Source organism: Eumetopias jubatus, unplaced genomic scaffold (genome assembly GCF_037043125.1).
Source record: "Eumetopias jubatus isolate StellerSeaLion01/CBP00866 unplaced genomic scaffold, mEumJub1_p1.0 scaffold_8, whole genome shotgun sequence".
Classification (NCBI taxonomy): Eukaryota; Metazoa; Chordata; class Mammalia; order Carnivora; family Otariidae; genus Eumetopias; species Eumetopias jubatus.
In genome coordinates, this window is record NW_028274814.1 from 130,921,829 (window position 1) to 130,947,667 (window position 25,839).

The window sequence follows — 25,839 nt, forward strand, 5'->3', positions numbered from 1 at the left end:
AGGGATAGAGGTAGAAGCAGGCTCCCCCACTGAGCAGGGAGCCCGATGCGGGACTCGATCCCAGGACCCTGGGATCATGACCTGAGCCGAAGGAAGACGCCTAACCGACTGAGCCACCCAGGCACCCTGAGAATGTATTATTTTTTTAAAAAAATACATAAAATTTAAATTAAAAGTGGAAATACAATTAATTATATAAATACAATAAATAATAAAAATCAAAACATAACTAAAATTTAAAACTGATTTTTAATCTCATGAGTAGAGGCCTTGTCTGGGGTAAGAAGAAACCCAAATGCAAAGAACAACCTTGTGTCCGCAAATGCTAGAGTTTACCATGGAAAGGCAGAGTCATGATTTTTTTTCTAAGATCCAAGAGAAAATTTCCAAACCCTAACAAGGGGTCACCTCTGAAAGGAGTGACCATCCATTGGTGTCAACATTCTCAAAGCCACTCTGAAGTCATGTTCTATGGAAGGAGATGACCTGGATGAGGAAGACTTTGGACTGGATTTCCCTAAGCATCAGAGGTATTCAGGACTCAGGGTGAGTCACTCCTCCCCCTGGGCGTGCCCTCCAACCCCGATAAGGATGAATACCTCATAGCATTCCCCCAACCCTAGTGCCTTACATGGGTCTCGCCGAGCCGTGGGATGTCCAGCCAATCCACGCCCACACTTCTCCAACTGCCCCGGGATGCCTCTGGCCTTTGGACGGCCTTCCTGTTCTTCCTCCTCTGGAGGCCACGGTGTGAATTGACTACCACTACTCTGCGCCGGAGGTCCCCAGTCAGCCGGAAAAAGGCAGGAAGGACGAATATGAAGGCCCCAGACCACTTTCCCTCCTGTGTCCACTGTCACATCTTTACCGTGTGTGGCAGTAGCCCCAAAGTTCAGGTTCTGTTCATGAACTTTCACCTGCCTCCCCCTGGGAGGGACATGTGTCCTTTTCACTCACATCTCATTGGCCAGAACCATAGTGGGCCCGTCCAAGTGGAGGAGTGTGGGCCAATGCTGGGGAGGTACTGGAATATTTGGTGAGCTTTGCTGGGTCGGCCACCATCTTTCTGCTCAGCCTCTGACCCCCATTAATTCACTTTGGAACCAGAGGACATTAGAATGGGAGGGACCTCGGCAGTCATCTCATCCAGTGACTTCTGAAAGTCGAAACACAGCAGAATCTTTGGGTTGTTGTCAAAAACGCAGAGTCCTTGGTCCTCCCCCAGAACTCCTGAGTCAGAACAGTCTAAGATGGTGCCAGGGAATCTACATTTTTAGGAGCTTACCAGTTAATGCTAGCAGCAGCCAGGTTTTTGACCCACTGAAGGAGGCTCTCCCTCTTTTACAGATGAGGAAACAGGCCCAAGAAAGGGACAGTGACTTTCTCGGGGCCACGCGGGGAGGGAATGACAGAGCTCGGACCAGAGTCTAGGCTCCCTGCCCAGGGCCCTTAACACCGTCTCTTCCTGCCCCGGCTTCTGATAACAGCACCTAAATTCTCCTTCGGGGAGCCACCAGTCACCCTCTCTGGGTCCCCATGGTAGAAGTGGGGCTGACCCACTTCCCAAATCTGGAGCGGGTCCATGACTCAGACCTGACCAGTCAGAAGCCCAGGATATGTTCTGAGGAGGTTTTGAGATCAAGTCTGGGAGGGAGGAGGCAGCCCCAGGATGTTTGCTGCAACTATTTAGAGAAATCAGCTCTCTTTCCACTGAGGCTGCTAACTGGTTTGACGTGATACTGGATAGCCGGTGGCTGTCTGCCGTCACGTAGGGAGAGCCCACCTGAAAATAAGCGCTAACTGCAGGAAAGCAGGGCTAAGGGACGGAGAGAGGGACCCGATCGCGGCATCCCATACCTGCATCCAGCTCTGCTCGGACTTTTCCCTGTGGGAGCCAAAAAATTCTCTCTCAGTTCCCTGAGGTTGACATCTGCCCTGCAAATGCCTGGGGTCCAGGAGCACCACTGATTGGATGACGTGTGTCTACTGAGGGACATCTGTTGAGGGTCAGGTGTGAGATGCTGATCCTGCCCCTCATCAGCCGGGGACACAGGACCCACACACAGGCAGAGAAAGTGGGGCCCAAGACAGGTTCTAGATGGGCTTCACAGATAATCAGGTCTCACCTGATCTCCTCCCCGGGAGTGAGGCAGGGGAGGCCTAACCATCTCTGAATGATGAAGAAAGCTAAGCTCAGAGACAGAAGGCTGCTTGCCCAAGGTCACACCAGAAGTGACAGAGCTGAGACTTAGCCCCGGTGTTTCAACGGTCAGCCAGAGAGCTCAGCACTCCCGTGGGCTGCTTCTTGTGGGTTCTGCACTGCCTGGACCTAGAGGGGACATGTGCTGAGTGCCTGCCACTGGCCTGGCACTGTTCTGAGCCTTTCTGGGGTTTGCTCACTCATTCCGTACACAAGGTACCGAGAGGGACTGCTGGGGATGACGACCCCATGTTACAGTTGATCTAATAAGGCACAGGGCAGCTCAGGAATTTCACTGAGGCCACAGGGCCGGAGAGTGTCAAGGTCCGATTCGGGCCCAGAGAGCCTGGCTCCTGAGCAGGTGGTGGCTGGAAGGACCCTTCACCGCATGTTATGCCACAGCAAGGCAGGCAGGAGCTTCTCAAGCTGAGGAGATGGCTGAAAAGAAACCCGTGTCTGTGGGGGGCACGCAGGAAGGACTTCTCTGCTCACACAGACTTCCCTGGAAGGGCCCCAGGTGCGAGTCCCGCCTGCAAGGAGGCCTCACAGAACAGCCGGAGAAGCTGGCGGGGTTTCTGCTAAGAGGCAGGGAACGTGGTGAAGCGTGCTCTCTGGACTTCTGGGCGCCCCGCGGAACTGAAAGCAGGGTCTCGGAGAGAAAGTTGCACAACCCTGTTTATAGCGGCCTTGTTCCCATTAGCCAGGAAGTGGAAGGACCCCAGTGCCCGTGAGCAGGTGTGCTATACACGCACCGTGGAATCGCACTCAGCCTTAAAGACGAAGACAGCTCTGACCCAGGCTACAGCGTGGATGAGCCTGGAAGACGTCCTGCTTCGTGAAATGAGCCAGTCACAAAAGGACAAATACCTTAGGATTCCGCTTCTGTGGGGTACCTAGAGGAGTCAGCTTTGTAGAGGCAGAGAATAAAATGCCACGTGGAGCGCCTGGGTGGCTCCCTCGGGGAGGCATCCGACACTTGATCTCAACTCAGGTCTGGAGCTCAGGGTCGTGGGTTCGAGCCCAGCGTTGGGCTCCATGCTGGGTGTGAGGCCTACTTGAAAAACAAAAAACAAAAAATGCCCCCTGCCAGGGGCTGCAGGGAAGGGCAGATGGGGAGTCGCTGTTCAATGGGGACAGAGTTTGTTTTGCAAGTGGAAAAAAGCTCTGGCGATGGATGGCAGTGATGGCTGCACAAGTGTGAATGTTCTTGGTGCCCCTGGACTGTTCACTGGAAGACGGTTAAGACGGGACAGTTGATGTGATATGCGTTTCACCACAGTTAAAAATTAATTAATTAATTAAAAAGAGTGCTCTAGGGGCGCCTGGGTGGCTCAGTCAGTTGAGCGTCCGACTCAGGATTTCAGCTCAGGCATGATCTCAGGGTCGTGAGCTCGAGCCCCGCATCCGGCTTCCGTGCTCAGCAGCGAGCCTGCTTCTCTCCTTCTCCCTCTGCCCCTCCCCCTGCTCGCGTGCATTTGCTCTCTTTCTCTCTCAGATAAATAAATAAGATCTTTTTTCAAAAGTGGTCTTTTTTTTTCTTTTTTTAAGGGACAGCTTCATTTCAAATCCTAGCTCTGCCCCTCATGAGCCATGTGACCTCGGGCAAGTTTCTTTCCCTTTCTGTGCCTCAGTTTCCTTACTTGTGAAATGAGAATATTACCTAGGTCAGTAGAAGTATGGTGAGGTTTCGATGCCTCCATACCAGCGAAGTGCTCAGAACAGTGCCTGGAACCAGATAAGCACCCAGTGGTGTTGGCCAGAATTATTTTCATGCCAGTCCCTGGACCCCAAAAGGAAAATAATGAGTCTTTCTTCTTCTTTTTTCTTTTTTTTAAGATTTTTACTTATTTAATAGAGATAGAGAGAGAGCACAAGCAGGCAGAGCGGCAAGCAGAGGGAGAGGGAGAAGCAGGCTTCCTGCTGAGCAGGGAGCCCAACGTGGGGCTCGATCCCAGGACCCCGGGATCATGACCTGAGCTGGAGGCAGACGCCCAACTGACTGAACCACCCAGGCGCCCCGAGTCTTTCTTCTCTAGCCTCTCCGTTACTTTCCCTAACCTACCTACTTCCCACCAACCTAAGGACACCGAACTGTCCACGCCTCAAGCCAATGAGTGGGATCTTGGGAAAGACGGGTGTCACAGCCACCTAGTGCGAGCCCTCAGCTCTGCCCCTCCTCGTGCTGCTGTGCAACTTTTTGCCAGCTCACTTACCTCTCTGTGCCAGATTTTCCTCACCCGAGAAATGGGCGAACTAGTCCCTATCTCACCGGTGGCAGTGAGGATTAAGAGAAGGAACGGAAGTGCACAGGGCTGGCCCTCCCAGTAAGCACCGCATTTATCCACCCCTTTCTTCTCCCCCTAAACCACGGCCAGGGCCCAGGGCAGTGAGTTTCCTCACTTCCCAGGCTGTTGCTGGGTTGTAAAGGACCAGAGAAGTGTTGTCTCCAAGGACTTCAGTCCATGTGACCAGGATGAGAGTCATTCACAAAGGGCCACCAGCCCTCCAAGGCTTTCCGAAGAGCTTTTGTCTTCCTTGTAGGGCCTCGGGTGGGGGTCAAGAAGATGCCCAGGGCGATAAATAAAGAGGAAGCAAAAACAAAACTAAAGAAGTGTTTACTCTGAGATGAAAGTGCATTGCTAAACACTAACCACAAGGACTTGTGTACAGAAACCACATGTTGGGGATGCTCTGGAATGTCACAAGCTACAGTGGCAAGAAAGGCAGGTTGGGCTGGGCCCCAGGAGGCAGGAGCAGGACCCCATCCACGGCAGCCCTCTCGGGGACCCTGGCACCTACCTTCACGTCCCAGGTTCCATGAGCTCTCACACCCAAGCTCCCACAGCCTGAGCCATCCGCACCACCTCCCCATGTGACCGCCCCCTCCTCGGCAGGGCCCCTCTGCCCATCTGGAGCGTCTTTGCCCCCCACTCTCCTTAGTCTCAGTACCTCTGACTCATCCTTCAAAATTGTGTTTAGACACCACCTCTGCTGGGAACACTTCGCTGACCCCACCGTGCCCCCAGACCCTCATAACCCGTATGCTCATCTCTACAGCTACAACTCTACAAGGCGCATCAATTATCCGTGTACTTGTTTCTCTCCCCTATGAAGCGGCAAGCACTTAGGGGCAGTAGAATGTTGAGGACGTGGATTTGGAGCCAGACTGCCATGGTTTGAATCCCAGTCTCCAGCTGTGTGACCTTGGGTGAATGAAGGAATCTTCCCTGCTTCCGAATTCCCCTCTGTAAGATGAGGATGGTAGCAACATCGGCATTATGGGGACTCTGCCAATTGCTGAAGATGTCTATTCCAATCACACATTCTAGAACTGGGGAAATAACCATGGGATGGGTTTGGGGACCCATCTGGCCAAGTGTGAGACAGACCTAAGCTGACACTCCATGGATCATCTGATCTCCCCAAAAGCCCTTGCTCTGACTGGTGGACCACTGTGATGTTCTGGGTCTCCTGGAGTTCTCGTCAGTTTAGAGCCAGAAAAGTCTGATTATCTCTTTTCCCTAAGCGCAGTCACCTTAGTAAAGGGCTGGATGTGCCCTTGGGGGAGGCTGGGAGAAAGCTGTAGAGTGTAACTTCTTTTTTTTTTTTTTTTAATCTGTCACTCTTTGCTCACTGAGCTCCATTTGAAATTCTCAGACTGTTACTTTATTTCTTTTTTACTTTCCACTTGATATATGTGTGCAGCGCCCATTTTTCTTTTCAGTCCTAGATTGGCTAAATTTCTTTTCCTGCCAGAGAAATGGCAAGCTCAATTTTAAATGGCTCACACTGCTTTTTTTTTTAACATTGATCTTTTCTGTTAGTTTTTTTTTTATTTTATTTTAATTCTAGTAGAGATAGCATACAGTGTTATATTAGTTTCAGGTGTACAATATACTGATTCAATACCTCCATACATCACCCAGTGCTCATCATGATAAGTGTGATCTTAATCCCCCTCACCTATTTCCCCCACCACCGAATCACCTCCCCTCTGGTGACCGGCAGTTTGTTCTCTATAGTTAAGAGTCTGTTTTTCAGGGGCGCCTGGATAGCTCAGTTGTTAAGCGTCTGCCTTCGGCTCAGGTCATGATCTCAGGGTCCTGGGATCGAGCCCCACATCGAGCCCCACATCGGGCTCCCCGCTCAGCAGGAAGCCTGCTTCTCCCTCTCCTCCCGCTGCTTGTGTTCCCTCTCTCACTCTGTCCAATAAATAAATAAAATCTTTAAAAAAAAAGAGTCTGTTTTTCAGTTTGTCTCTTTTTTTCTTTGTTCGTTTGCTTTGTTTCTTAAATTCCACATATGAGTGAAATCATATGGTATCTGTCTTTCTCTATTTCGCTTAGCATGATACTCTCTAGCTCTGTCCACGTCATTGCAAATGGCAAGATTTCATTCTTTTGATGGCTAATATTCCATTGTATATATAGACCACATCTTCTTTATCCATTCATCAGTCGATGGACACTTGGGCTGCCTCCATAGTTTGGCTATTGTAGATAATGCTTCTATAAACCCAGGGGTGAAGAGGGTAACTTTTTGGCAGTGTAGTGGGGTCCCCCCTCAAGGGGAACCAGCTTCCCTTTATTCAAGGTGTCTGGGTGCATAAACTGGTTCAAGTCCAAGAACTGATTGATGGCATTGACTTTGTTTTGGTTACTCGAGTTAGTCCCTCTTTACTTGATGGAGAATTCTTCCACTTCCGTAGACCAATTAGGAATTCAGTAGACCCTCCATCCATTTCTTTTCTAGGGACACCAGGATCAACTAGCCAATGTCGTCAATCTCTGTGTGTTTAGATGGATTTAAGTAGGTTGATGTACTCAAAGTGCTAGAATGAAGCCTGCCACGCCATATGCAAAATAGAGGGGCTTTTTTTTTTTTAAGATTTATTTATTTATTTTGGAGAGAGAGCAGGGGGAGGGGCAGAGGGAGAATCTCAAGCAGACTCCACACTGAGCACAGAGCCCAATGCGGGGCTTGATCCCACAACCCCAAGATCACGACCTGAGCCGAAACCAAGAGTTGGATACTTAACCAACTTCGCCACCCAGGCGCCCCAATACAGTGGTGTTCATCACTGTCGTTCCTCTTTGTGCTCCTGTGCCCCACAGCAAGCAAGCACTTGATAAATGATTACAAAATGGGGCCACGAAGGGGTCCATGATCTAGGTCTCCTCTTGAGACATAAGCAGTGTTCACCTGTGATTCGGGTAAGACTGGAGGTCCTGGGGCATCCAACATGGGCCTCTCTGCATGGAGCCGAGAAGACTTCCGGGAAAGAACTCACTGGAAGGTAAAGGAGAGTCCAACATGGAGGGTTGCTTTGAGGGTTGGCCAACACCAGAGGAGAGTGTTTTGAACACAGAGCAGAGCAGCCTGAGATGTGACCCTCAGATTATCTCCCCTAGGCTTACTTGTTTACGAGTGTAGTTATTTGTTTTTATTCTGCCTCTAAGAAACTCTAGCTACATAGAGTTGAGTAGACAGACTTTCAGGGGATAGCAGTGATCTTTGGTAATTATGCAAAATTATTTTCTTATTTATTTCTATGCTTTCCTTTTTCTTTGTTTCCCATTCATCTTCCCCACACATGCGTGAATCTTGTGAATTTTCTTTTAAGATTTCTTGCATGTGTTTTGTTTTTTTTTTTCCTTGCATGTGTTTTCATTTTCAAAAATTATGGGGCGCCTGGGTGGCTCAGATGGTTAGGCATCTGCCTTCGGCTCAGTTCATGATCTCAGGGTCCTGGGATCGAGGCCCGCATCAGGCTTCCTGCTCAGCAGAGAGTCTGCTCCTCCCTCTCCCACTCCCCCCTGCTTCTGCACTCTATCTCTCTCTCTGTCAAATAAATACACAAAATCTTTTAAAAAAAAGTTAAATCTCGCTCTGTTTACTGCTTTGAGATCTATCTCTCTGTTGATGTAAGCACACCTTGTTCTTTGTTGCTGCTCTAACTTCCCTAGCACAGATCTGCCACATTTTGCCACCAGCAATGCAGCAACGAATATCTCTGCCCAGATTCTCTGAGAGATTTTGATGAGAGTTTCTCCAGGATGATTACCCAGGAGGTGGGATTTCTGGGTTATGGGGCATGCCAAGATCGGATCTTGCCAGATACTGCCTGATTGGTTTCTGGAACGGCTGTGCCAATTCACATGTTTGCAGCCATGCCTGAAACCGCCCAACTCCCCCGCATCGTCACCAACACTTGCAAGTACTGACCTTTCTAAGTTGTGCTGGGCGTGAAGTGGCATCTCACTGTTTCAATCCTTGTTAAAGGCTGTCTTCCCTCCTGGATTGTGAGTCTGTGAAGATGGCAGGTCCACACAGAAGGTACGTCTGTGTCCTTAACATTCTGCTCAGTGCCTGCCACACCAGGTAATTCCATTTGTGCTGTTGAAGGGGTGAACACTTACTCTCATGAGCCCCCCTCCTGAGCTCAAGCTTGACTCCTGGGGAGGAGAGACAGGACCATGAGTGAGCAAAAAGGAAGAGATGATCCCCACTAAAGCCTCAGAAGCCACCGGCCACAGAGAGTTCCCTAGGGTCTCCCAGACACAGATGGAGGGAATGTAAAGGAGCGGACGTTCCCACAGAGCCAGGGAAAGCCAGTGGGTTGCAGACTGGTGTCTGTGTTCATCTAGAAAAAAAGGGCTCTGCTGAGATCAGGGAAGCCTGGCCAGAGGCACCAGGCAGGATCCCCACAGGCCAACTTGAAAACTGAGGGAGAACAGAGCAGCTGCTACCAGGGGGTTGGACCAAATGGTCCTGGCTCACATGTTACTGTAATGATGATTATTACAATTTGGGGGGCTCAGTCCATTAAGCATCTGACTTGATTTCAGCTCAGGTCATGGTCTCAGGGTTGTGGGATTGAGCCCATGTGGGGCTCTGTGCTCAGTGCGGAGTTGCTTGAGATTCTCCCTCTCCCTCTTCCCACTCGCGCTCTCTCTCTCTCTCTTTAAAATTAGTAAATAAAATCTTTTTAAAAAATTGATGGAATAAAATGAAAGTCACATGCCTCTGAGCCCTCCCAACCAGCTCTGTTTGAGCCTCGCTCTTCTCCCCTGCAAAATGAGACTCCTGGGGTTGTTTTCATGTTCAAGTGAGAAAAGGGATGGATGGGAAAGAACTTTCTAGACTGCCAAGTGCATCCAAACAGATGGCCAAGGCTATATTAGGAAAGCAGAGACCTTCTTACAGAGTGATGCTGTTGGTCAGTGGGCTCTTTCTTCAGGGCAGTTTAAAAACCTATGGTTTCAAGAAGCTTTCAAATAAAGGAATGATGCTCTTAGCCCATCCTTTGAGGAGGGAAAGGGATGGGGGCAGTTGGTAGGGGAAGAATGGGGCTGAAATTTGGTTGCTCATCCTGCTTTCTAGATTGCCAGGACCTGTCTGAGAGAGGGGAGGGTCAGGAGCAGAAGCAGATGGATTCCAACCACTGTCTTCCCCTGGCCTAGCCTCCCAGAGGTCAAGGAGCTGACGGGGTGGGGACACAAAGCTCACTGCTTCAGCAAAGGGACAGTATTGGTTAGAGGGTAGATCAGGCTGCTGTCACCGAGTGGAAAACATCATTGCTTCCATGAGACAGAGATGTATTTCTATCTCATGTAACAGTCTGGGGAGGTGGTCCAGCACCGGCACGGCAGCTCAGCAGTGCTGGGCGCCCAGGCTCCTTCTATTGTGTAGCTCAGCCATCCCTCAGGGGTTGCCCTTATTCACATGCCTTCAGCCACAAAACTGCAATTCGTCTGTCATTCCAGGCAGAGGGAGAAGAGAGAGAGGAAAGGGGCTGACACATTCCTTTCCTATTAAGGACATGTGGTAGCCAGCCTCCAAAACTGTCCCCAATGATCCCTGACCCGCTGTGTTGTCCTTTCCTACACCGAATAGGGATGACTGTGTAACCAATAGGATATTTTGGAAAAGACAGAGGGTACCTTCCGAGGCTAGGTTATAAGACATTGCAGTTTCTGCCTTGCTTTCTCTTGTGTCGTTCGTGCTGGAGGAAGCCAGCTGCCATGTCCTGAGAACAGTCATGCCTTGTACAGAGGTCCACACAGTGAGGGAATGAGGCCTCCCACCAACAGCCCGTGAGAACCTGCCCCACCATGTGAAGGAGCCACCTTGGAGGAGGATCTTCCAGCTACGGTGCAGCCTGGAGGTAACTGCAGACCCAGCCGACATCTTGACAGCAACTTCCTGAGAGTCGCTGCATCACTCACCTAAGCCATTCCTAAATTCCTGACGCCCTGGAACTGTGTGAGATACTAAATGTCTATAGTTGTTTTAAGGAATTGTGGGAAAACAAGTTACTCAATACTACGTAACTCATACAGGTCACCACTCAGAAGGCACACACATCAGATTCATTCACATCTATTGGCCTCAACCCAGCCACATGGCCACATGTAGCTGCAAGGGAGTCTGGGAAATGTAGTCTTTAGTTGGGCAGCTATGTGCCCCGCTAAAACTTCAGTGATACAGATCCTTAACTTAATTACATCTGCAAAGTGTCTTTTGCCATATAAGGTAACATATTCACAGATTCCAGGGATAGGACGTGGACATCTTTGGGGGTCATTATTCTGTCTGCTGCAATGCAGAAGCTTGTACGTAAGCTTGTACTTCTGCACGTAATCAAGATTATCCTCAGTGGGAAAAAAGTCAATTTCAAGAGGTTACATTGCTGTGTGATTCCATTTATACAATGCGCCATGTGCGTGAACATCACTACAGAGGTGGGACCCTACAAGGGGCTAGGAGTGGGCAGCGGGGGTGGGCTTATACAGGTGCATCTCGTGGTGTTGGTACAGTTAAGTATCTTGATTACGGTGGTGGTTACATGAAGCCCCACAAGTGATAAAATTGCATAAAGCTACATGCACACACATGAATGCATGTATAACTGGTAAAATCTTGATAAGCTCTGTGGATCGCACTCATGTCAATTTCCTGGTTTTGATATTGTACTATAGTTAGGCAAGATGTTAACGTGGTGGGGGGAGGCTGGGTGAATCTCTAATTCTTTCAAAACTTAAAAATTTTTTAAAAAGAGGGGGGGCACACCTGGCTGGCTCAGTCAGTGGAACATGTGACTCTTGATCTCAGGATCGTGAGTTCAAGTCCCGCATTGGGTGTAGAGCTTACTTTTAAAAAAATGTAAAAAAAAAAAAATTATCCTGGACTCCCAGACTGGAGACCTGGCTTCCGGATTCTAGTTCTGGTTCTTGCCTTAATTCGTCTGCAGCAAATCGCTGGCCATCCCTAGGACTCTATCAGCCCATCTGTGAAATGGGGATTTGGGCATATGTCGCAGGTTTTCAAAGTTTTACGCCTAACAGGGAAACCTTTTGTTCAGATGCAGACACTGTTAGCACCCAGTACTGTGATCCCCCGTGGGACTTACTTCTGCCAGCACTGGTACCACCTCCCTGGAAGGCTCTAGCTGAGCTCAGGGGAGGCTGGAAGTGCAAAATCCTTGCCTCAGGATCCACTCTGCTTCCAACCAAGTTAGAATCCCAAAATGCAGACAGATCCCGGTCCCAGGAGGCAGGAGGGTCAGTGAGGGCTGTGCCATGCGGGGGCCACCCTGAAGCCCTAGTATATTTTGATAAGGAAGGGAGTAAATAGGGAAGCACAGCTGGAGAGGAAACCTCATGATCCAAGACGCCAGGAGCGACCCTGAGATGATAATTTGCTGTCCCCATCCTTCAGGCAGACCAAGTCACTTGGTGGTAGTTCTTTCCATATCTTTCCTTTTCACTCCAGACCATGTTCCTCTTTTGACCAAGAAAGTGACCCAGAAAGGATTGTGGTCACTTTCTTATCGGGCCTGTGGTGGGGGTGGGGCACACACGTCAGGCCCTTCCCCAGCTCGTGTGGCCCCAAGCAACTTCTCCAGGGAAGACATGGCAGCCCCCGTGGAGGCCACCGCTGGGCACCTCCCAAACTCTGAGCCAGACAAAGGGACCCCAGGCAATATCCTGAGGATAGGCCCCAATGGAAGCTGGGTAGCATGGTCCTAGGAGAGAGCACTAAGGAGGGAGTCCTAGGAGAGAGCCCTGGAGACAAGTCCAGCGCTGCCCTTGTAGAGTGTTTATCTTTCTGAACTTCAGTCTCTTCAACAGCATCCACACACCAGGATCCTGGGCAGGGGATGTGAAAAATCCCCATAGGCCAGAAACGATGACCAATCGTACCATTCAGCTAGGAGTTACCCTTCCAGTGAGGGCAAAGCCCTTGTTCCACATTGTGTCCTGGCACCAGGCACAGGGCTGATACATGGGAGGGACTCAGTAAATGCTGGCTGAATTAATGAGTTGGTGAATGAATGAATGAGAGCTTGGATAGGTCATCCAGTTTGACAATTGGATCCAACCAAGTATCAGGAATGGGCTTACTATGTGCCAGGAGCTAGGCAAGGCACTGAGGAAAATCACGAATAACAAAATTAAAAATTCCCACTTCTCCTTCTTCCCCTCCTTTCCCTCCTCCTCCTCCTCCTCCGCCTCCTTCTTCTTTCTTTCCCTTAAGAGCTGACGGCATAAGAGGGAAGCAGCCTCTGGTGCAGGCCCATGTATGTATTCCTGTGTATCCTCTGCTGGAATTCTTTTTTTTTTTTTAAGATTTTATTTATTTGACAGAGACACAGCGAGAGAGGGAACAAGCAGGGGGAGTGGGAGAGGGAGAAGCAGGCTTCCCGCGGAGCAGGGAGCCCGATGCGGGGCTCGATCCCAGGACCCTGGGACCATGACCTGAGCCGAAGGCAGACACTTAACCACTGAGCCACCCAGGCGCCCCCTCTGCTGGAATTCTAACTGGAGTCTCAACCCTAGGTCATTGCTCAGGCTGTCTGTGGTGGCGGAACTCTAGGCCAGCCTCGTGACCCCTCCTCCTGGCGCTCATACCCTTGTGTAATCCCCTCCCCATGAGTGTGGATAGGGCTACGATTTCCTTCTAACCAACCAAGCCTGGCCAACGTGATAGAGTGAGCATGATCCCGTGTAGGTGACTCCATTACTCACACTCTTCTTGTGAGGAGGCTCTGTCTCCCTTGCTGGCTTTGATGAGGCAGAGGGCCATGTTGGGGGCCCCAGGTGGCAAGGCTCTGAGGGAGGCTTCCCACTGACAACCAGCAGGGAAACAAGGGCCCTTGGTCTGACAACAGCAAGGAACTGGATTCTGCCAATTGTGGGAACTTGGAAGTAGACTCTTCCCCAGTCAAGCCTCAGATGAGACTGTAGCCCCAGCCAGCACTTTGTCACCTTGTGAGACCTCGAACTGGTAATTAAGCCATGCCCATATTCCTGACCCACAGAAGCTGTAAGATCATAGATGTGTGTTGTTTTAAGCTTCTGAGATTGTGGTTATTTGTTATGCGGCAATAGATAACTAATGCATCCTTCCTTCTTCCTGAAATGCCCTCTTCCCTATTCACCACGGTGGTCTGTCTTTGGGGGAGAAGGCACATGTTGTTTCTTGCCTTCGCAGAATCCCCTTCTTCCTCCTCTGATAACACAGCCCAGCTTCCATATGGGGGGCCACCTCTGTCCCACTGTTGGTTGGTCCATTTCATTCACATGGGGCTGACTCCACTCTCTAGCTCCAGAGTTTGACACATGACTCTGAATCCTCCCAGTCAGAATTCTCCATTTGTATGCCCATAGGTGATAGGTTCAAGGTTGAGTATGTGTTCTAAGCTGGTGCATTCAGAGGTAACTCTGGACTTTTTCTGAGTTTGCTACACTAATACTTGAGCTTTTTGTGCAATTGGTGTCATCTTGCAGAAAGAACCCTCTTCAGAATGGAGCCAATAGGAGGAAAACAGAGGTAGACATGGAGGGAGAAAAAGCCTTTACGATATTGCTCACTTGAGTACCTGGATCCAACCATGCCTGAAACTGGTAATCTACCCTTGGACATCCCACTCATGTGAGTCAATAAATTTTATTATTTCTTTAACCCAATTGAGTCAGGTTCCTGTCACTTGGAAAAGAGAAAGTCTTAATTAATATACTCATCTCTACAGGTTTATTCAATAACCCCCCTCCTCAAGAAAGCCTTCCCTACTCACACTGAAGGGCTTCTGCCTGCGACACCACTCTCCCAACTTAGCCTTTGGTTTTATCCTCTACTGTTACTCTTTTTTTTTTTTTTTAAGATTTCATTTATTTATCTGAGAGAGAGGAAGAGAGAGTATGAATGGGGGGTTGGGGGCAGAGGGAGAAGCAGACTCCCCGCTGAGCAGGGAGCCCGATGCGGGGCTGGATCCCATGACCCCAAGATCATGACCTGAGCCAAAGTCAGATGCCCAACCAACTGAGCCACCCAGGTGCTCCTCTCCTGTTGTTCTTTAGCATCTTGAGTGTGAGTTGTGATGCTCCAGCAAGATTTAAAGCACTTTTTAAAAACCTTTCTCTTGTGCCAGGCACATAGTATGTACCAACACAAAACAAAACTGACCCAAACCAAAGAGTATCTTTTGGATCAAAATGCAATGTTGTAAAGAGGTGGCTAAATGGACTGAGGGTCACTACCCTGCACTGGGCACCTATAGTGTACCAGGAACTCTCAAATGGACTCTCCCAGTAATCCCCCAGAGCTTTTGAAGTAGCAGGTTCAGTTAGTTAGGTTCAGGTTGAGCAAACAGTAGAATTCAGTGAATTCAGGGAAAACAGTGGTTCTCAAACTTGACCGCACATAAGGATCCCCCGGAGGGCTTGTTAAACCCAGATTGCTAGGCCCACCTCCACAGTTTCTGATCCAGGTCTAAGGTAGGCCTGACAATTTGAATTTCTAACAGATTCCCAGTATCGCTGACAAGTTTCTAACTGCAGGTCCTGGGACCTCACTCTGAGAACCACTGGATGAAATGCTATTAAGAAGATTACAGAGCCAGTGAGGGAAACTGAGTCAGGCCTGGAGGCTACACAGCAAGAAGCGAGCCCAAACCACACTCAGGGACAGCTTCAGGCAAGAAGATCCACTGTACGGTTGCCAGCACTGACACCAGGCACTGGGCACCCGCCATTCTACCACTGTGGCCCCCAGAAGGTTGCTGCCTCCCCCATCACTCCCCCCACCCTGCGTCTGCAACCGGGGTCTCCTGGGGGTTGCACGCTCGATTCCTAGCTGCAAGAGAGCCCAGGAAACGGAGGTGTGAAACATAATGTGGAAATTCTCCCAAACATAAGATTTTTCCCAAAATGTCAGGTGGCCACAGAGCATAATAAATGTCGGTTTAGTGTGCCCATTTGATGTGGGACAGGGAAAATGGTTTGTGATGAGGAAAATTCTTCTTCTTCTTCTTTAAGATTTTAAGGGGTGCCTGGGTGGCTCAGTTGGTTAAGTGTCTGACTCTTGATTATGGCTCAGGTCGTGATCTCGGGGTCCTGGGATCGAGCCCTGCATCACTCCCTGCTCAGCGGGGAGCCTGCTTCTCCTTCTCCCTCTGCCCTTCCCGCCTCATGAGCGCTTGCTCTCTCTCTCTCAAATAAATAAGTAAAATCTGAAAAAAAAAAAAAAAAAAAAAGACTGTAAGTAATCTCTACACCCAGTGCAGGGCTCGAACTGACCCCAGGCCTGCAGGCTTCATGGCACAGACACACAGAAAACCCAACGGAAGCCTGCGGGTCCAGGAAGCACAGCGTTCTCTCTGGCCTCACCTGCGCAGTCTGTTTCTGTTTGTCTAGGCCTCTTTCTCCGACTCTCTCATTCACCATTTTGTCTCTGGGTGTCTAACTTGCTTCCCCTCTCCTGATTCTTGGACTCTTTTCTCTTGCTTCTTCCTCTATGCATCTGACCCTCTCTCTTCTGTTACTCTCTGTCTCTGGCTCTCTCTCCCAGCTCCCTCTGCCTCCCTCCTCTCCCCGCCCCCCTGCCTCTCTCCTCTCTCTCTTCCCTCCTCCTTTCCCTGCCCCCTGTCCCCTTGGAGCTCAAGCAGAGACCCAGCCAGCCTCCAGGAGACACCAGGCTCCCCAGGGGCCCAGCAGGAAGTGCAGTTTCCCCTCTGACCCCATCAGCTGCTGTGGGGGATGCAGCGTCCCTCCCACTCTGTCCGCTGGGGCAGCCGGGGCGGCCTCCCTGGGGCTCGGGATGGAGCATCTCGCTTTTGAGGAGGACAGCCTTTACCAGCAGGGCAGAGGGTAGGGGGCTGGGCTCTGGCCCGGTGAGCAGGGGAGGAGAGCCCCATGTTCACTGAACTCCTCCTGGGTGTTGGCGCAGCACCGGTTTCTGGGTGCGGGCGGGGGTGGCGGGAAGGCGTCAGAGGCCACAGTCTGGTCCCCTTCCTGGAAGACAGCAGGACACATAGGGTAAGAAGTGGGGGATGGAGGTTGACAAGAACTGAAGTTTGAGGGGCCCGAGGGGCCTCTGATAAGAACCACCCCCATGGCGACGCCTGGGTGGCTCAGTTGGTTAAGGGTCTGTCGTCAGCTCAGGTCATGATCTCAGAGTCCTGGGATCAGCCCACGTCAGGCTTCCTGCTCAGTGCTGAGTCTACTTCTCCCTCTCCCTCTGCCCTTCCCCTCCCCTTGCTTTTTCTCCCTCTCAAATAAATAAGTAAAATCTTTAAAAAAATAATAAATGCAAATATATCTTTATTAAAAAAAAAGATCCGCGCCCCCCCCCCCCCCCGTGAATTTGCACAGCCACGAAGGTATTTTTACATCCCCGGGGTGACCCTTAGGAAAGGCAATGTGCCGCGTCAGCATCCTGGGTGGGAGGCCGAGGCCTGGGGTCTGACTCCATTTCTACCTTGCCGCATGCGTGACCTTGGATGTGTCACATAACCTCTCCTGGCCTGTTTCTTCCCGTATGAGATGGGTGTAAAAAGCCTGCTCACTGCAGTGGCATAGAGCAGATGGGGGACTATAGACGGGGAGAGGGGAGAGGAAGGAGCACAGAACCAGGAGCCCGGCTTAAAACCATCACACTGAGGATCTCAGGGCTGTGGAGGTCAGAAGCCCAGCACCGGTCTCACTGCGAAACCTCAAGGGGTCGGCAGGGCTCCGTTCCTTCTGGAGGCTCTGGGGGTCTGCGTTCCTTTGCCCTTTCCAGCTTCCAGAGGCTGCCCGCACCGCTTGGCTCAGGGCCCTTCGTTCCATCCTCCCCGACCATTCTGCTGGACCCACAGCTCCCTCTCCCCTGTTTAAGGGCCCACCCGGGTAATCCAGGATAATCTCCCTATTTTAAGGTCAACTAATTAGCAACCTTTTTTTTTTTTTAAGATTTTATTTATTTATTTGAGAGAGAGCGCAACAGAGAGAGCACAAGCAGGGGGTGAGGCAGAGGGAGAGGGAGAAGCAGACTCCCCGCTGAGCGGGGAGCCTGACGTGGGGCTCGATCCCAGGACCTTAAGATCATGACCTGAGCCGAAGGCAGACGCTGAAACACCCAGGTGCCCAATTAGCAATCTTAATTACACCTTGAAGTCCCCTTTGCATGGAACCTAACTGGTTCCAGGGATTAGAACATCCTAATGACCATCTTTGGGGGTCGCTTTTCTGTTCACCACATCCTGAAAGGGGGAAGGTTTAACATGCCCCATCTCATTTTAATCTTCCTAACAACCCTGGGGGGTTAGTGTTGTTAACCCCATTTTACAGAAGCAGAGATTGAGGTCAAGATGACACCAACATGGGGCGCCTGGGTGGCTCAGTCGTTAAGCATCTGCCTTGGGCTCAGGTCATGATCCCTGGGTCCTGGGATCCAGCCCCGCATTAGGCTCCCTGCTCAGCGGGGAGTCCGCTTCTCCCTCTCCCACTCCCCCTGCTTGTGTTCCCTCTCTCGCTGTGTCTCTCTCTGTCAAATAAATAAATAAAATCTTTAAAAACAACAACAACAACAAAAGATCACACCAACGTTAAGTTAGTGCTCTGGAGGGATTTGCAGAGGATTTAGATGTGAGCTCTCCCTTCACAGGAATTTATAGTGGGGGGGTGGGGGAGCAGGGCACATCATACCCAAAAGCAGAGAGGAGAGGGGTGAGGAGAGGGGTGGGGAGAGGCAGGGTAAGGGGTGGGAGGAATGACTTCTTGGTGGCAGATGAGGACCCTGACGCACCAGAGTCCTTACTGCCAGCAGGGCTTTGGCAGTGGGCTAAACCTGTGGTTTCCAATGTATTTATTTTTATTATTATTTTTTTAAAGATTTTACTTTTTTTATTTTTTTTTATTTTTAAAGATTTTATTTATCTCCAGGATCCTGACCTGAGCCGAAGGCAGTCACTTAACCAACTGAGCCACCCAGGCGCCCAAGATTTTATTTATTTATTTGAGAGAGAGAGAATGAGAGAAAGAGAGAGCACATGAGAGGGGGGGAGGGTCAGAGGGCGAAGCAGACTCCCTGCTGAGCAGGGAGCCCAATGCGGGACTCGATCCCGGGACTCCAGGATCATGACCCGAGCCGAAGGCAGTCGCCCAACCAACTGAGCCACCCAGGCGCCCCTCCAATGTATTTATTAGCAGCAAACCATTGCTTCCGATGGACCTCCTAAAAGGTCCATCGGAAGTGGAAACTCCTCACTCTGGCCTCGGAGGCCCCTCCTGACCTGGCCCCTGCCGATCCAACCAGCCTCCTGGCTCCCGCGTTCCACCCCATACCCACCACCCACAGCCCCACAGCCTTGGGAGACAGAGCTTGTTTTCCTTAAGTACTTCAGTTCACTCCCCCTTCTGGGCAGCTGCTTCTCCTCCCTCCCTCCCCTGAGGCAGTGCGCCTAGTGTTTATGAGCAGGGACTCTCAAATCCCAACACTGGCCCCTGGACTTCTCTGCTGTGTGTCCTTGGGCAAGTTACTTACCCTCTCTGGGCTTCTGGGAGGAGTAAATACAAGATCACGTAGCAGGCCCCCAGGGCACACTCTCCAAGCTCACTCTGTACTTCAGGTCGGGCCACAGGTGTGGCCCCTCACTGAGGCCTTCTCAGATACCCCACGTGTCACTGCCCTGCCCTCCCCGGCCCCAACAAAAAACGTGGAGAACGACCTCTGTGCCACGCTACGCTGGGCATCATGGGGAGACTCACAGGAATCAGACAAGGCCCTCCTCTGGGGAGCTCCGAAGACAGGAGCCCAGCCTCCAGGGAAGGGAAGCCCCAGGAATTTGTTCTCCAACATTCCTGCCCCAGGGCCTCAGGAGCAGGCCTCAGCCCCCCCATCCCCCAGATGGCTCTGAGCAGACCTCAATGGGCCCGGCAGCCGCAGGGGCTGGGAGCCCGGGAGGGGTGTCGGGGTGCAGACCGAATTTTGCTCCCCTGGCTCTGCCCCCATGCTAAGGGAAAAGAATGGCCCCTGGTCTCTTGACTCAGGAAGGCGGAGCATTTCTTAGCACCACTAAGAAGGAAGGGGTCGAGGCCTCCTATCCCAAGCTCTAGAAGGATCCACATTGTTGGCTAAAACCACAGCCCAGGAGAGGTCCGAGGGGAAATGGAGGTGTGAACCCGGGCGGGGAGGCATGAAGAGGACTCTCCCTCCCACGGCCACGCTGGCTCCCCAGGGGTGTGGGCGAGGGTGTGGGTGGGCTGCCCCCCCCAAGGCACCCCACCTCACAGCCTGGCCCCCATTCCCTCCTTTTCTCTGTTCTCAGATCTCTGTCAAATGCCTCATCTTCTGGCCCCTGTTGGCCAGGCCCAGTCTCCTATAACTCTTTTTTTTTTTTTTTTTAAGATTTTATTTATTTATTTGACAGAGAGCGAGTGAGAGAGGGGCAGAGGGAGAGGGAGAAGCAGGCTCCCCGCTGAGCAGGGAGCCCGATGCGGGGCTCGATCCCAGGACCCCGGGATCATGACCTGAGCTGAAGGCAGCCCCTTAACCGACTGAGTCGCCCAGGCGCCCCCAGTCTCCTATAATTCGTGCAGTGACCATGATGTGCCAGACACTGCACTTGCTAGGCAGCCCGGGGAGGGGCAGGATGCCCCAGGAGGGCGGGGGCTGCTCCCACTCTTGGGCCGTGTCCCCAGGCCCAGGACAGCCCCACAGCTGGCCAGGGGAGCAGGATTCCGTCCAGGCTGGCCTCGCTTCTCCAGCACCTATAGGCCTGCTCACTCCCTAGAGACCTCCGCCTTCCCCACCCCCAAACCCAGGCCTTGCTCTTCCCTCCACCCCTTCCAACTCCGGTGTTTGCTCAGCTGCCTGTGGGGACTGCACTCTCTCTCCACCCCCCTCCCTGGAGACCTGGGCCTGACACAGACCCCAGCGGAGGGGCCCCTGACCTTCTAGACTTTTCTTGAGCCAGCTCTCCTCTGCCCACCCCGACCCCATTCCGAGTGGTCTCCCAAATACAGACCCCCGAGGCCAGTTTCCCTTGGCTCCTGCTGGCCTCAGGCTTCCACCAGAGAAAAAGAACCAGTAGGACACGTATATATTGAATGATTGAATGATTGATTGATTGATTGATGGTAAGGCTTATGCGGCCATGGGAGCTGGCGAGGCAAGTCCAAAATCTGCAAGGCAGGCCATCAGGAAGGGCAGGTGGGATTTTTTTCCACCTCCAAAGCCTTAACTCACCCACACCTGCAAAGTTCCTTTTGCCATATAAGGTAACACATTCACAGGTGTCCGGGATTTGGATTTATTTTTATTTATTTTAGAGAGAGAGAGTGAGCGCATGAGAGCATGAGGGGGCGGGCGGGCCAGAGGGAGAGAAACTCAAGCACACTTAGCACGGAATCCGACCTAGGGTTCCATCCCAGGACCCTGAGATCACGACCTGAGCTCAAAATCAAGAGCCCATCACTCAACCGACTGAGCCACCCAGGCACCCCAGGGGTCTGGGTTAGGATGTGGCCATCTTTGGGAGGCCAGTATTCTGCTTACCACAGCAACCGCCCCCACCCACTCCAGGCCACCACCCTGCCCATTCCTTGACCATCTCAGTTTTCCACATGGTCCACATACCATCTGAGCCTGTGCGGGGGGCTGGGGGCACAGCGTAAGGGAGCCTGTGGTCCTCTCCTCCGGGGAGGCCACCGTCACAGGCCAAGGCAGCCACAGAAGCAGATGGCTGTGACACAGCGTGATTTTGGTGACATGGTAGGGGTGAGATCTGAGAAGGGGGGAAGGGCGGACTGCTTGTCCTCAGGGACAAGTGTTTCTCATGGGGCCTCCCATCCTGCGGCCCTTCCCCGCAGGGGTCGGTGGGGATCCTGCCGTGGCTAGAAATCCTAGTCCCCCTTGGGGTAAAGACCGTGGACTCCAAGAAACAAACTGAGGGTTCCAGAGGGAAGGGGGCGGGGGATGGGTTAGCCGGTGATGGGTATTAAGGAGGGCACGCTCTGCGTGGAGCACTGGGTGTTATACGCAAACAATGAATCATGGAACACGACATCAAAAACTAATGATGTAATGTATGGTGACTAACATAAATAAAACAAAATAATAAAACAAAAGAAAAATAAATACATACATACATAAAAATAAAAAATATAAAAAATAAAAGAAGTCCTAGCCCTCTGCAGTCAGCTTTACTGCGACCCTCATGGCAGGCAGGAGGAGAGGAAATCACGTTATAGTGAAACACAGATTTGCTAGGGAGTGGAATGCAAAATTCACCAGGTTCCTTAAGGAAACAGTGGGGACCTGAAGGTGAGGGGGCGTCTGGTTTTATTCTTTGATCCGCCTTCCCCCAGAGGCCCCGCCGGCGGCGGGGGGGGCGGGGGGGCTCGGGGCCAGAAGCGCACCGGAGCACCGAGCACCCAGCACTGAGGCGGGGCCGGGTGGGGTTCTCGGCCCCTCCTTCCCCCTCGCCTTCTCCTGGGCTCCCAGTCTGGCCTTCCTGAGCTCTCCCCAGCTGCTAAGTGCTAGGGACACAGGAGAGAGCCAGGTGGCCTGTGAAAGCAGACTCCTGGGGACAAAGCCAGGCTCCAACCCCGGAAGCCGAATGGACAGGGGCAAGTCTCCTTTCCTCTCCCCCAGATTAGGGTAACTCCCTGCCCTCACCCTCATCCCTGGCCAAAGGCCACAGGCTTGGGGAAAATCCTGCCTTCAGTTACAAAGCCACAGTTATTTCACCAGCTGCTGCAATTAACCACATCTGCAGCCCTTGGAGAAAAATCTCCAGGAAAGCAGCAACTGGATCTGCCTGTTCACCAGTGTCTCCAGTGACTCCTCCAGGGTCTAGCACATGGTGGGGACACAAGAAGTATCCCCTTTCTTCCTTTTTTCCAAAAATGCATACTAATCAGCCTACAGGTACTAGGCTGAGACTTAGGCATACCTATCTTCACTTGGCAGCTGAGGAAAGGGAGACCCAGAGAGGTTAAGTGACTTGCCCAAGGTCACACAGCAGGTAACTCCTAGTAAGTGAACTACCCCATTCTTCTACTGGGCCTTTCCCACTTGACCAAATCATCAAAGCGTGTAGGTACGGTGGAAAGGAAGGGGGTGGCCTGCAGGGGAGGCGGCCAGAACAGCAGGGTTTAGCCTGGAAAATGGGCCAGGGCAGGCTCATGGTGATCATCAAGGGTCAAAGTGAGGGACCAGGGAGAGTTTGGCTTTCATCCTGCAGGCCAAAGGGACCAGAAGTTTGTTCCTGTTGGGGCCCTTATGAAACCAAAGCTTGTCACAAGTACTGTTTTCCCACCTGAAAAAAAAAAATGGCACAAATCTGTTGATAAGCATTCATAATCCCAGTGTAAAGGGTTTGAGCCTTGGAGTCAAACATCTCTGGGTTGAACCCCCAGTGCTACCACTTCGCAGTTGGGGGATCTTGGCAAATGAAATCACTTGCCTTTTCTGAGCCTTAGTGTCCAGCTGGGGACACGGGGCTGATCCTACTCCTCACGCGGGGGCCACCGTGAGACCCCCAAGGGCCAAGCTGGGAGAGCACCCAGCACAGTGTAAGTAGCTGATAGTGGTAGCTACTATTATTATCGTTGTTGTTGTTGTTGTTATTTTTTTATTTGTATTACTATTGTTATTACTATCGTATTACTATTATTATTACGATCAGCCAGGCATTTGGGGATAAGACCCAGCACTGAAAGTCCCCAAGCCAGGGAGCAGGGCTCCCCGTGTTCTGTAGCCCCACCTCTCCGCACAGAACTTGGAGCTTCCTTTTGTTTCTGGCTTCCCAAGTGTCTGCGCATGTTCCAAAAGCTTAGGCTTACAGCTCATGACCCCCATGAGCAGATCACACTAAGCAGCATGAGAAAAAACCTGGCTGGAGACAGGAGACCCAGGGCTGAGCCCCATTCTGCCCCGACTGGCTGTGTGATATTGAGTGAGTCATTCACCGCTCTGGGCCACAGACGGGGCAGGTGGAAAAATGACTGGAAGAGCCTTTTCTTTTCTTTTTAAATTTATTTATTTGAGAGAGAGAGGGAGAGAGAAAGACAGAGAAAGCCCATGCAAGTGGGGGGAGGGGCAGAGGGAGAGAGCCTCTCAAGCAGACTCCCTGCCAATTGCAGAGCCCACAACCCTGAGATCACAACCTGAGCCGAAATCAAGAGTCGGACACCCAACCAACTGAGCCACCCAGGAGGCCCGAGCCTTTCATTTCTTACCTTGGCAAGGGGGGCCTGGAGATGGAAATCCAGCACTGGCCCCAAGAAGTGGTGCCTGCAGGTTCAATTCAGAATAGGGCCAGGGAGTGGATGCCCGCCAGGTCCCAGGTGTCCAATTCCTGAAGACTCCAAAGACTTAATTATACGAAACTCCCATGAGGGGCACACCTGGCTGGCTCAGTCGGTGGAGTGGTGCGACTCTCGATCTCAGGGTTGTGAGTTCGAGCCCCACATTGGGTATAGAGATTACTTAAAAATAAAATCTTAAAAAAGAAAAAGGAGTTCCCATGAAATATAGCAAGAGGGGCCAGATTTGGCAAATGAAGTTACGGGATGCCTGGTTAAATTTGAATTTCAGATTGAAAAAATGAATAGGGGTTTTCTTAGTATAAGTATGTCCCAAATATTGCATGAAATGAACTTATACTAAAAAGTCATTTGTTCTTTTTTTTAAAAAAAAGATTTATTTACTTATTTATCTGTCAGAGAGAGAGCACAAGCAGGGGCAGAGGGAGAAGCAGGCTCCCCGCTGAGGGGGGGAGCCCAAAGCGGGCCTTGATCGCAGGACCCCGGGATCATGACCTGAGCCGAATGCTGACGCTTACCCGACGGAGCCATCCAGGCGCCCCAAGTCATTTGTTCTTTATCTGAAGTTCAAATAATTCAAATTTAACTGAGCATCCTGCATTTCATCTGGCAACCCTAAATACAGGCAAATTTAAAAAACGAGGAAGCTCTGTATGCGGCAATATGAAATACTCTCGAGGACAAGTTCAGGGAAAAAGCTAAGTGAAGAACAGCTGATAGGCAGCTCTGGGTTGGCAAGGGAGGAAAAGAATACAGGAAGGTTGTACGCGGAAGCCCCTGGAAACGCTGGCCTTCTGGGGAGGGGGCTGGAGAGCAGGAATGGGAGGATGAATGGCTTCACTGGGTCCCCTTTGTACCTTTTGGATCTTGTACGATGTGAATTTGTTATCTGGGCAAAAATAAATAAATAAGTAACATAATCAGGCAGTTTTACCCTGACCCTGCTCCCCACACCCTTAACCTCCTGCATTCTAGAAATACTCCAGGGCTTGTGTTATCCTTATCAAAATTCCTTTAGGCCTTTGGACTCGTCGCAGCCTGTCTGCAGCATCCCCTGGCCTGCAGGAGTGGGGTGAGTCACGGCCACCCCCGGCCGGCTGTTGGCCATCTGCAGGCCTTCCTGGGGAAGAGCCCCTTTCAGCTGTGGCCCCAGTCCCTGCAAAGACTCCGGGGTTCCTTTCATCTCTCTCTTTCTCTCCCCTTAGACTATAACTCAGGCGAATTCAACCCCGATTTATTGGGTGTGCCGGGCACTGTTCTAGGAAACGAATCTGAAGGGGAAGGATGACCAGAGCCAGGGGAGAGGTGTGAGGGTGGGAGGAGCAATTCTGTATGTGTGTTACAGGAAGGTGGAATCCGGGAAGGCTTCCTGGAGGAGATGGCACCTTGAAAGAAAAGTGCTCGGCTAGGCACAGGCAAGGTCTTTGGGAATTTATCAGCACAACGATGCATGGAGCTCAGTGCTAAGTGCAAGGCTGAAGGCTGAACAGGGAGGAATAAACATAGGGCCCGCCCTCGAAGAACTTAGTCATGCAGGGGAGAAAATAGCACATCTCATAGGAGGTTGTGGGAACCGCTGAGCAGGATGTGCTTCATTGCCATATCCAGGAGGATGGGCAGGGCTGCTAAGGAGTCCAGGGGATGGTTATGAAGCTAGCATGGGAAGGACCTTCACATATCCGTACATCTCACTCATCTTTCCGGCAAGTTCTCAGGCCCAGAGAGGGGCAGGGACTTGTGCAGGTCACACAGCAAGTCAGCTGCAGAGCCAGGACCAGCCCCGGGGCTCCTGACTCCCAGCCCAGGCCTCTCTCCACAGCCCCCACTGCCTCCCCCAGGGCTGGGAGCTCAGGCTGGCACCAGAGACGGCTTCCAGAAGCAGGGACGCTAGGCACTCTGACCCAGGGCATTCCTTTGGCAGGTGGCACAGATGGGAGGCACGAGGTGTTGTCCCAGGAAGCGACCAGCCCACTTTGTAACCCGGGGTGACTCTGCCCCGGTCGGGCTCAGTTCAGAGTCGCCTGCCGGAGCAATCTAGAGAGGAAA

The 25,839-nt window shown here is 51.6% G+C and overlaps 1 long non-coding RNA gene across 1 annotated transcript; it reads right to left on the reverse strand.

Moving 5' to 3' along the window:
- Positions 1 to 230: 230 nt before the first annotated feature.
- On the reverse strand, positions 231 to 4,629 carry LOC148163816 (uncharacterized). Its single transcript, XR_015768733.1, has 2 exons — positions 4,414 to 4,629; positions 231 to 3,980 (listed from the first exon to the last, which is right to left on the reverse strand). It is a non-coding gene; the product is annotated as an uncharacterized LOC148163816 (long non-coding RNA).
- Positions 4,630 to 25,839: the final 21,210 nt, after the last annotated feature.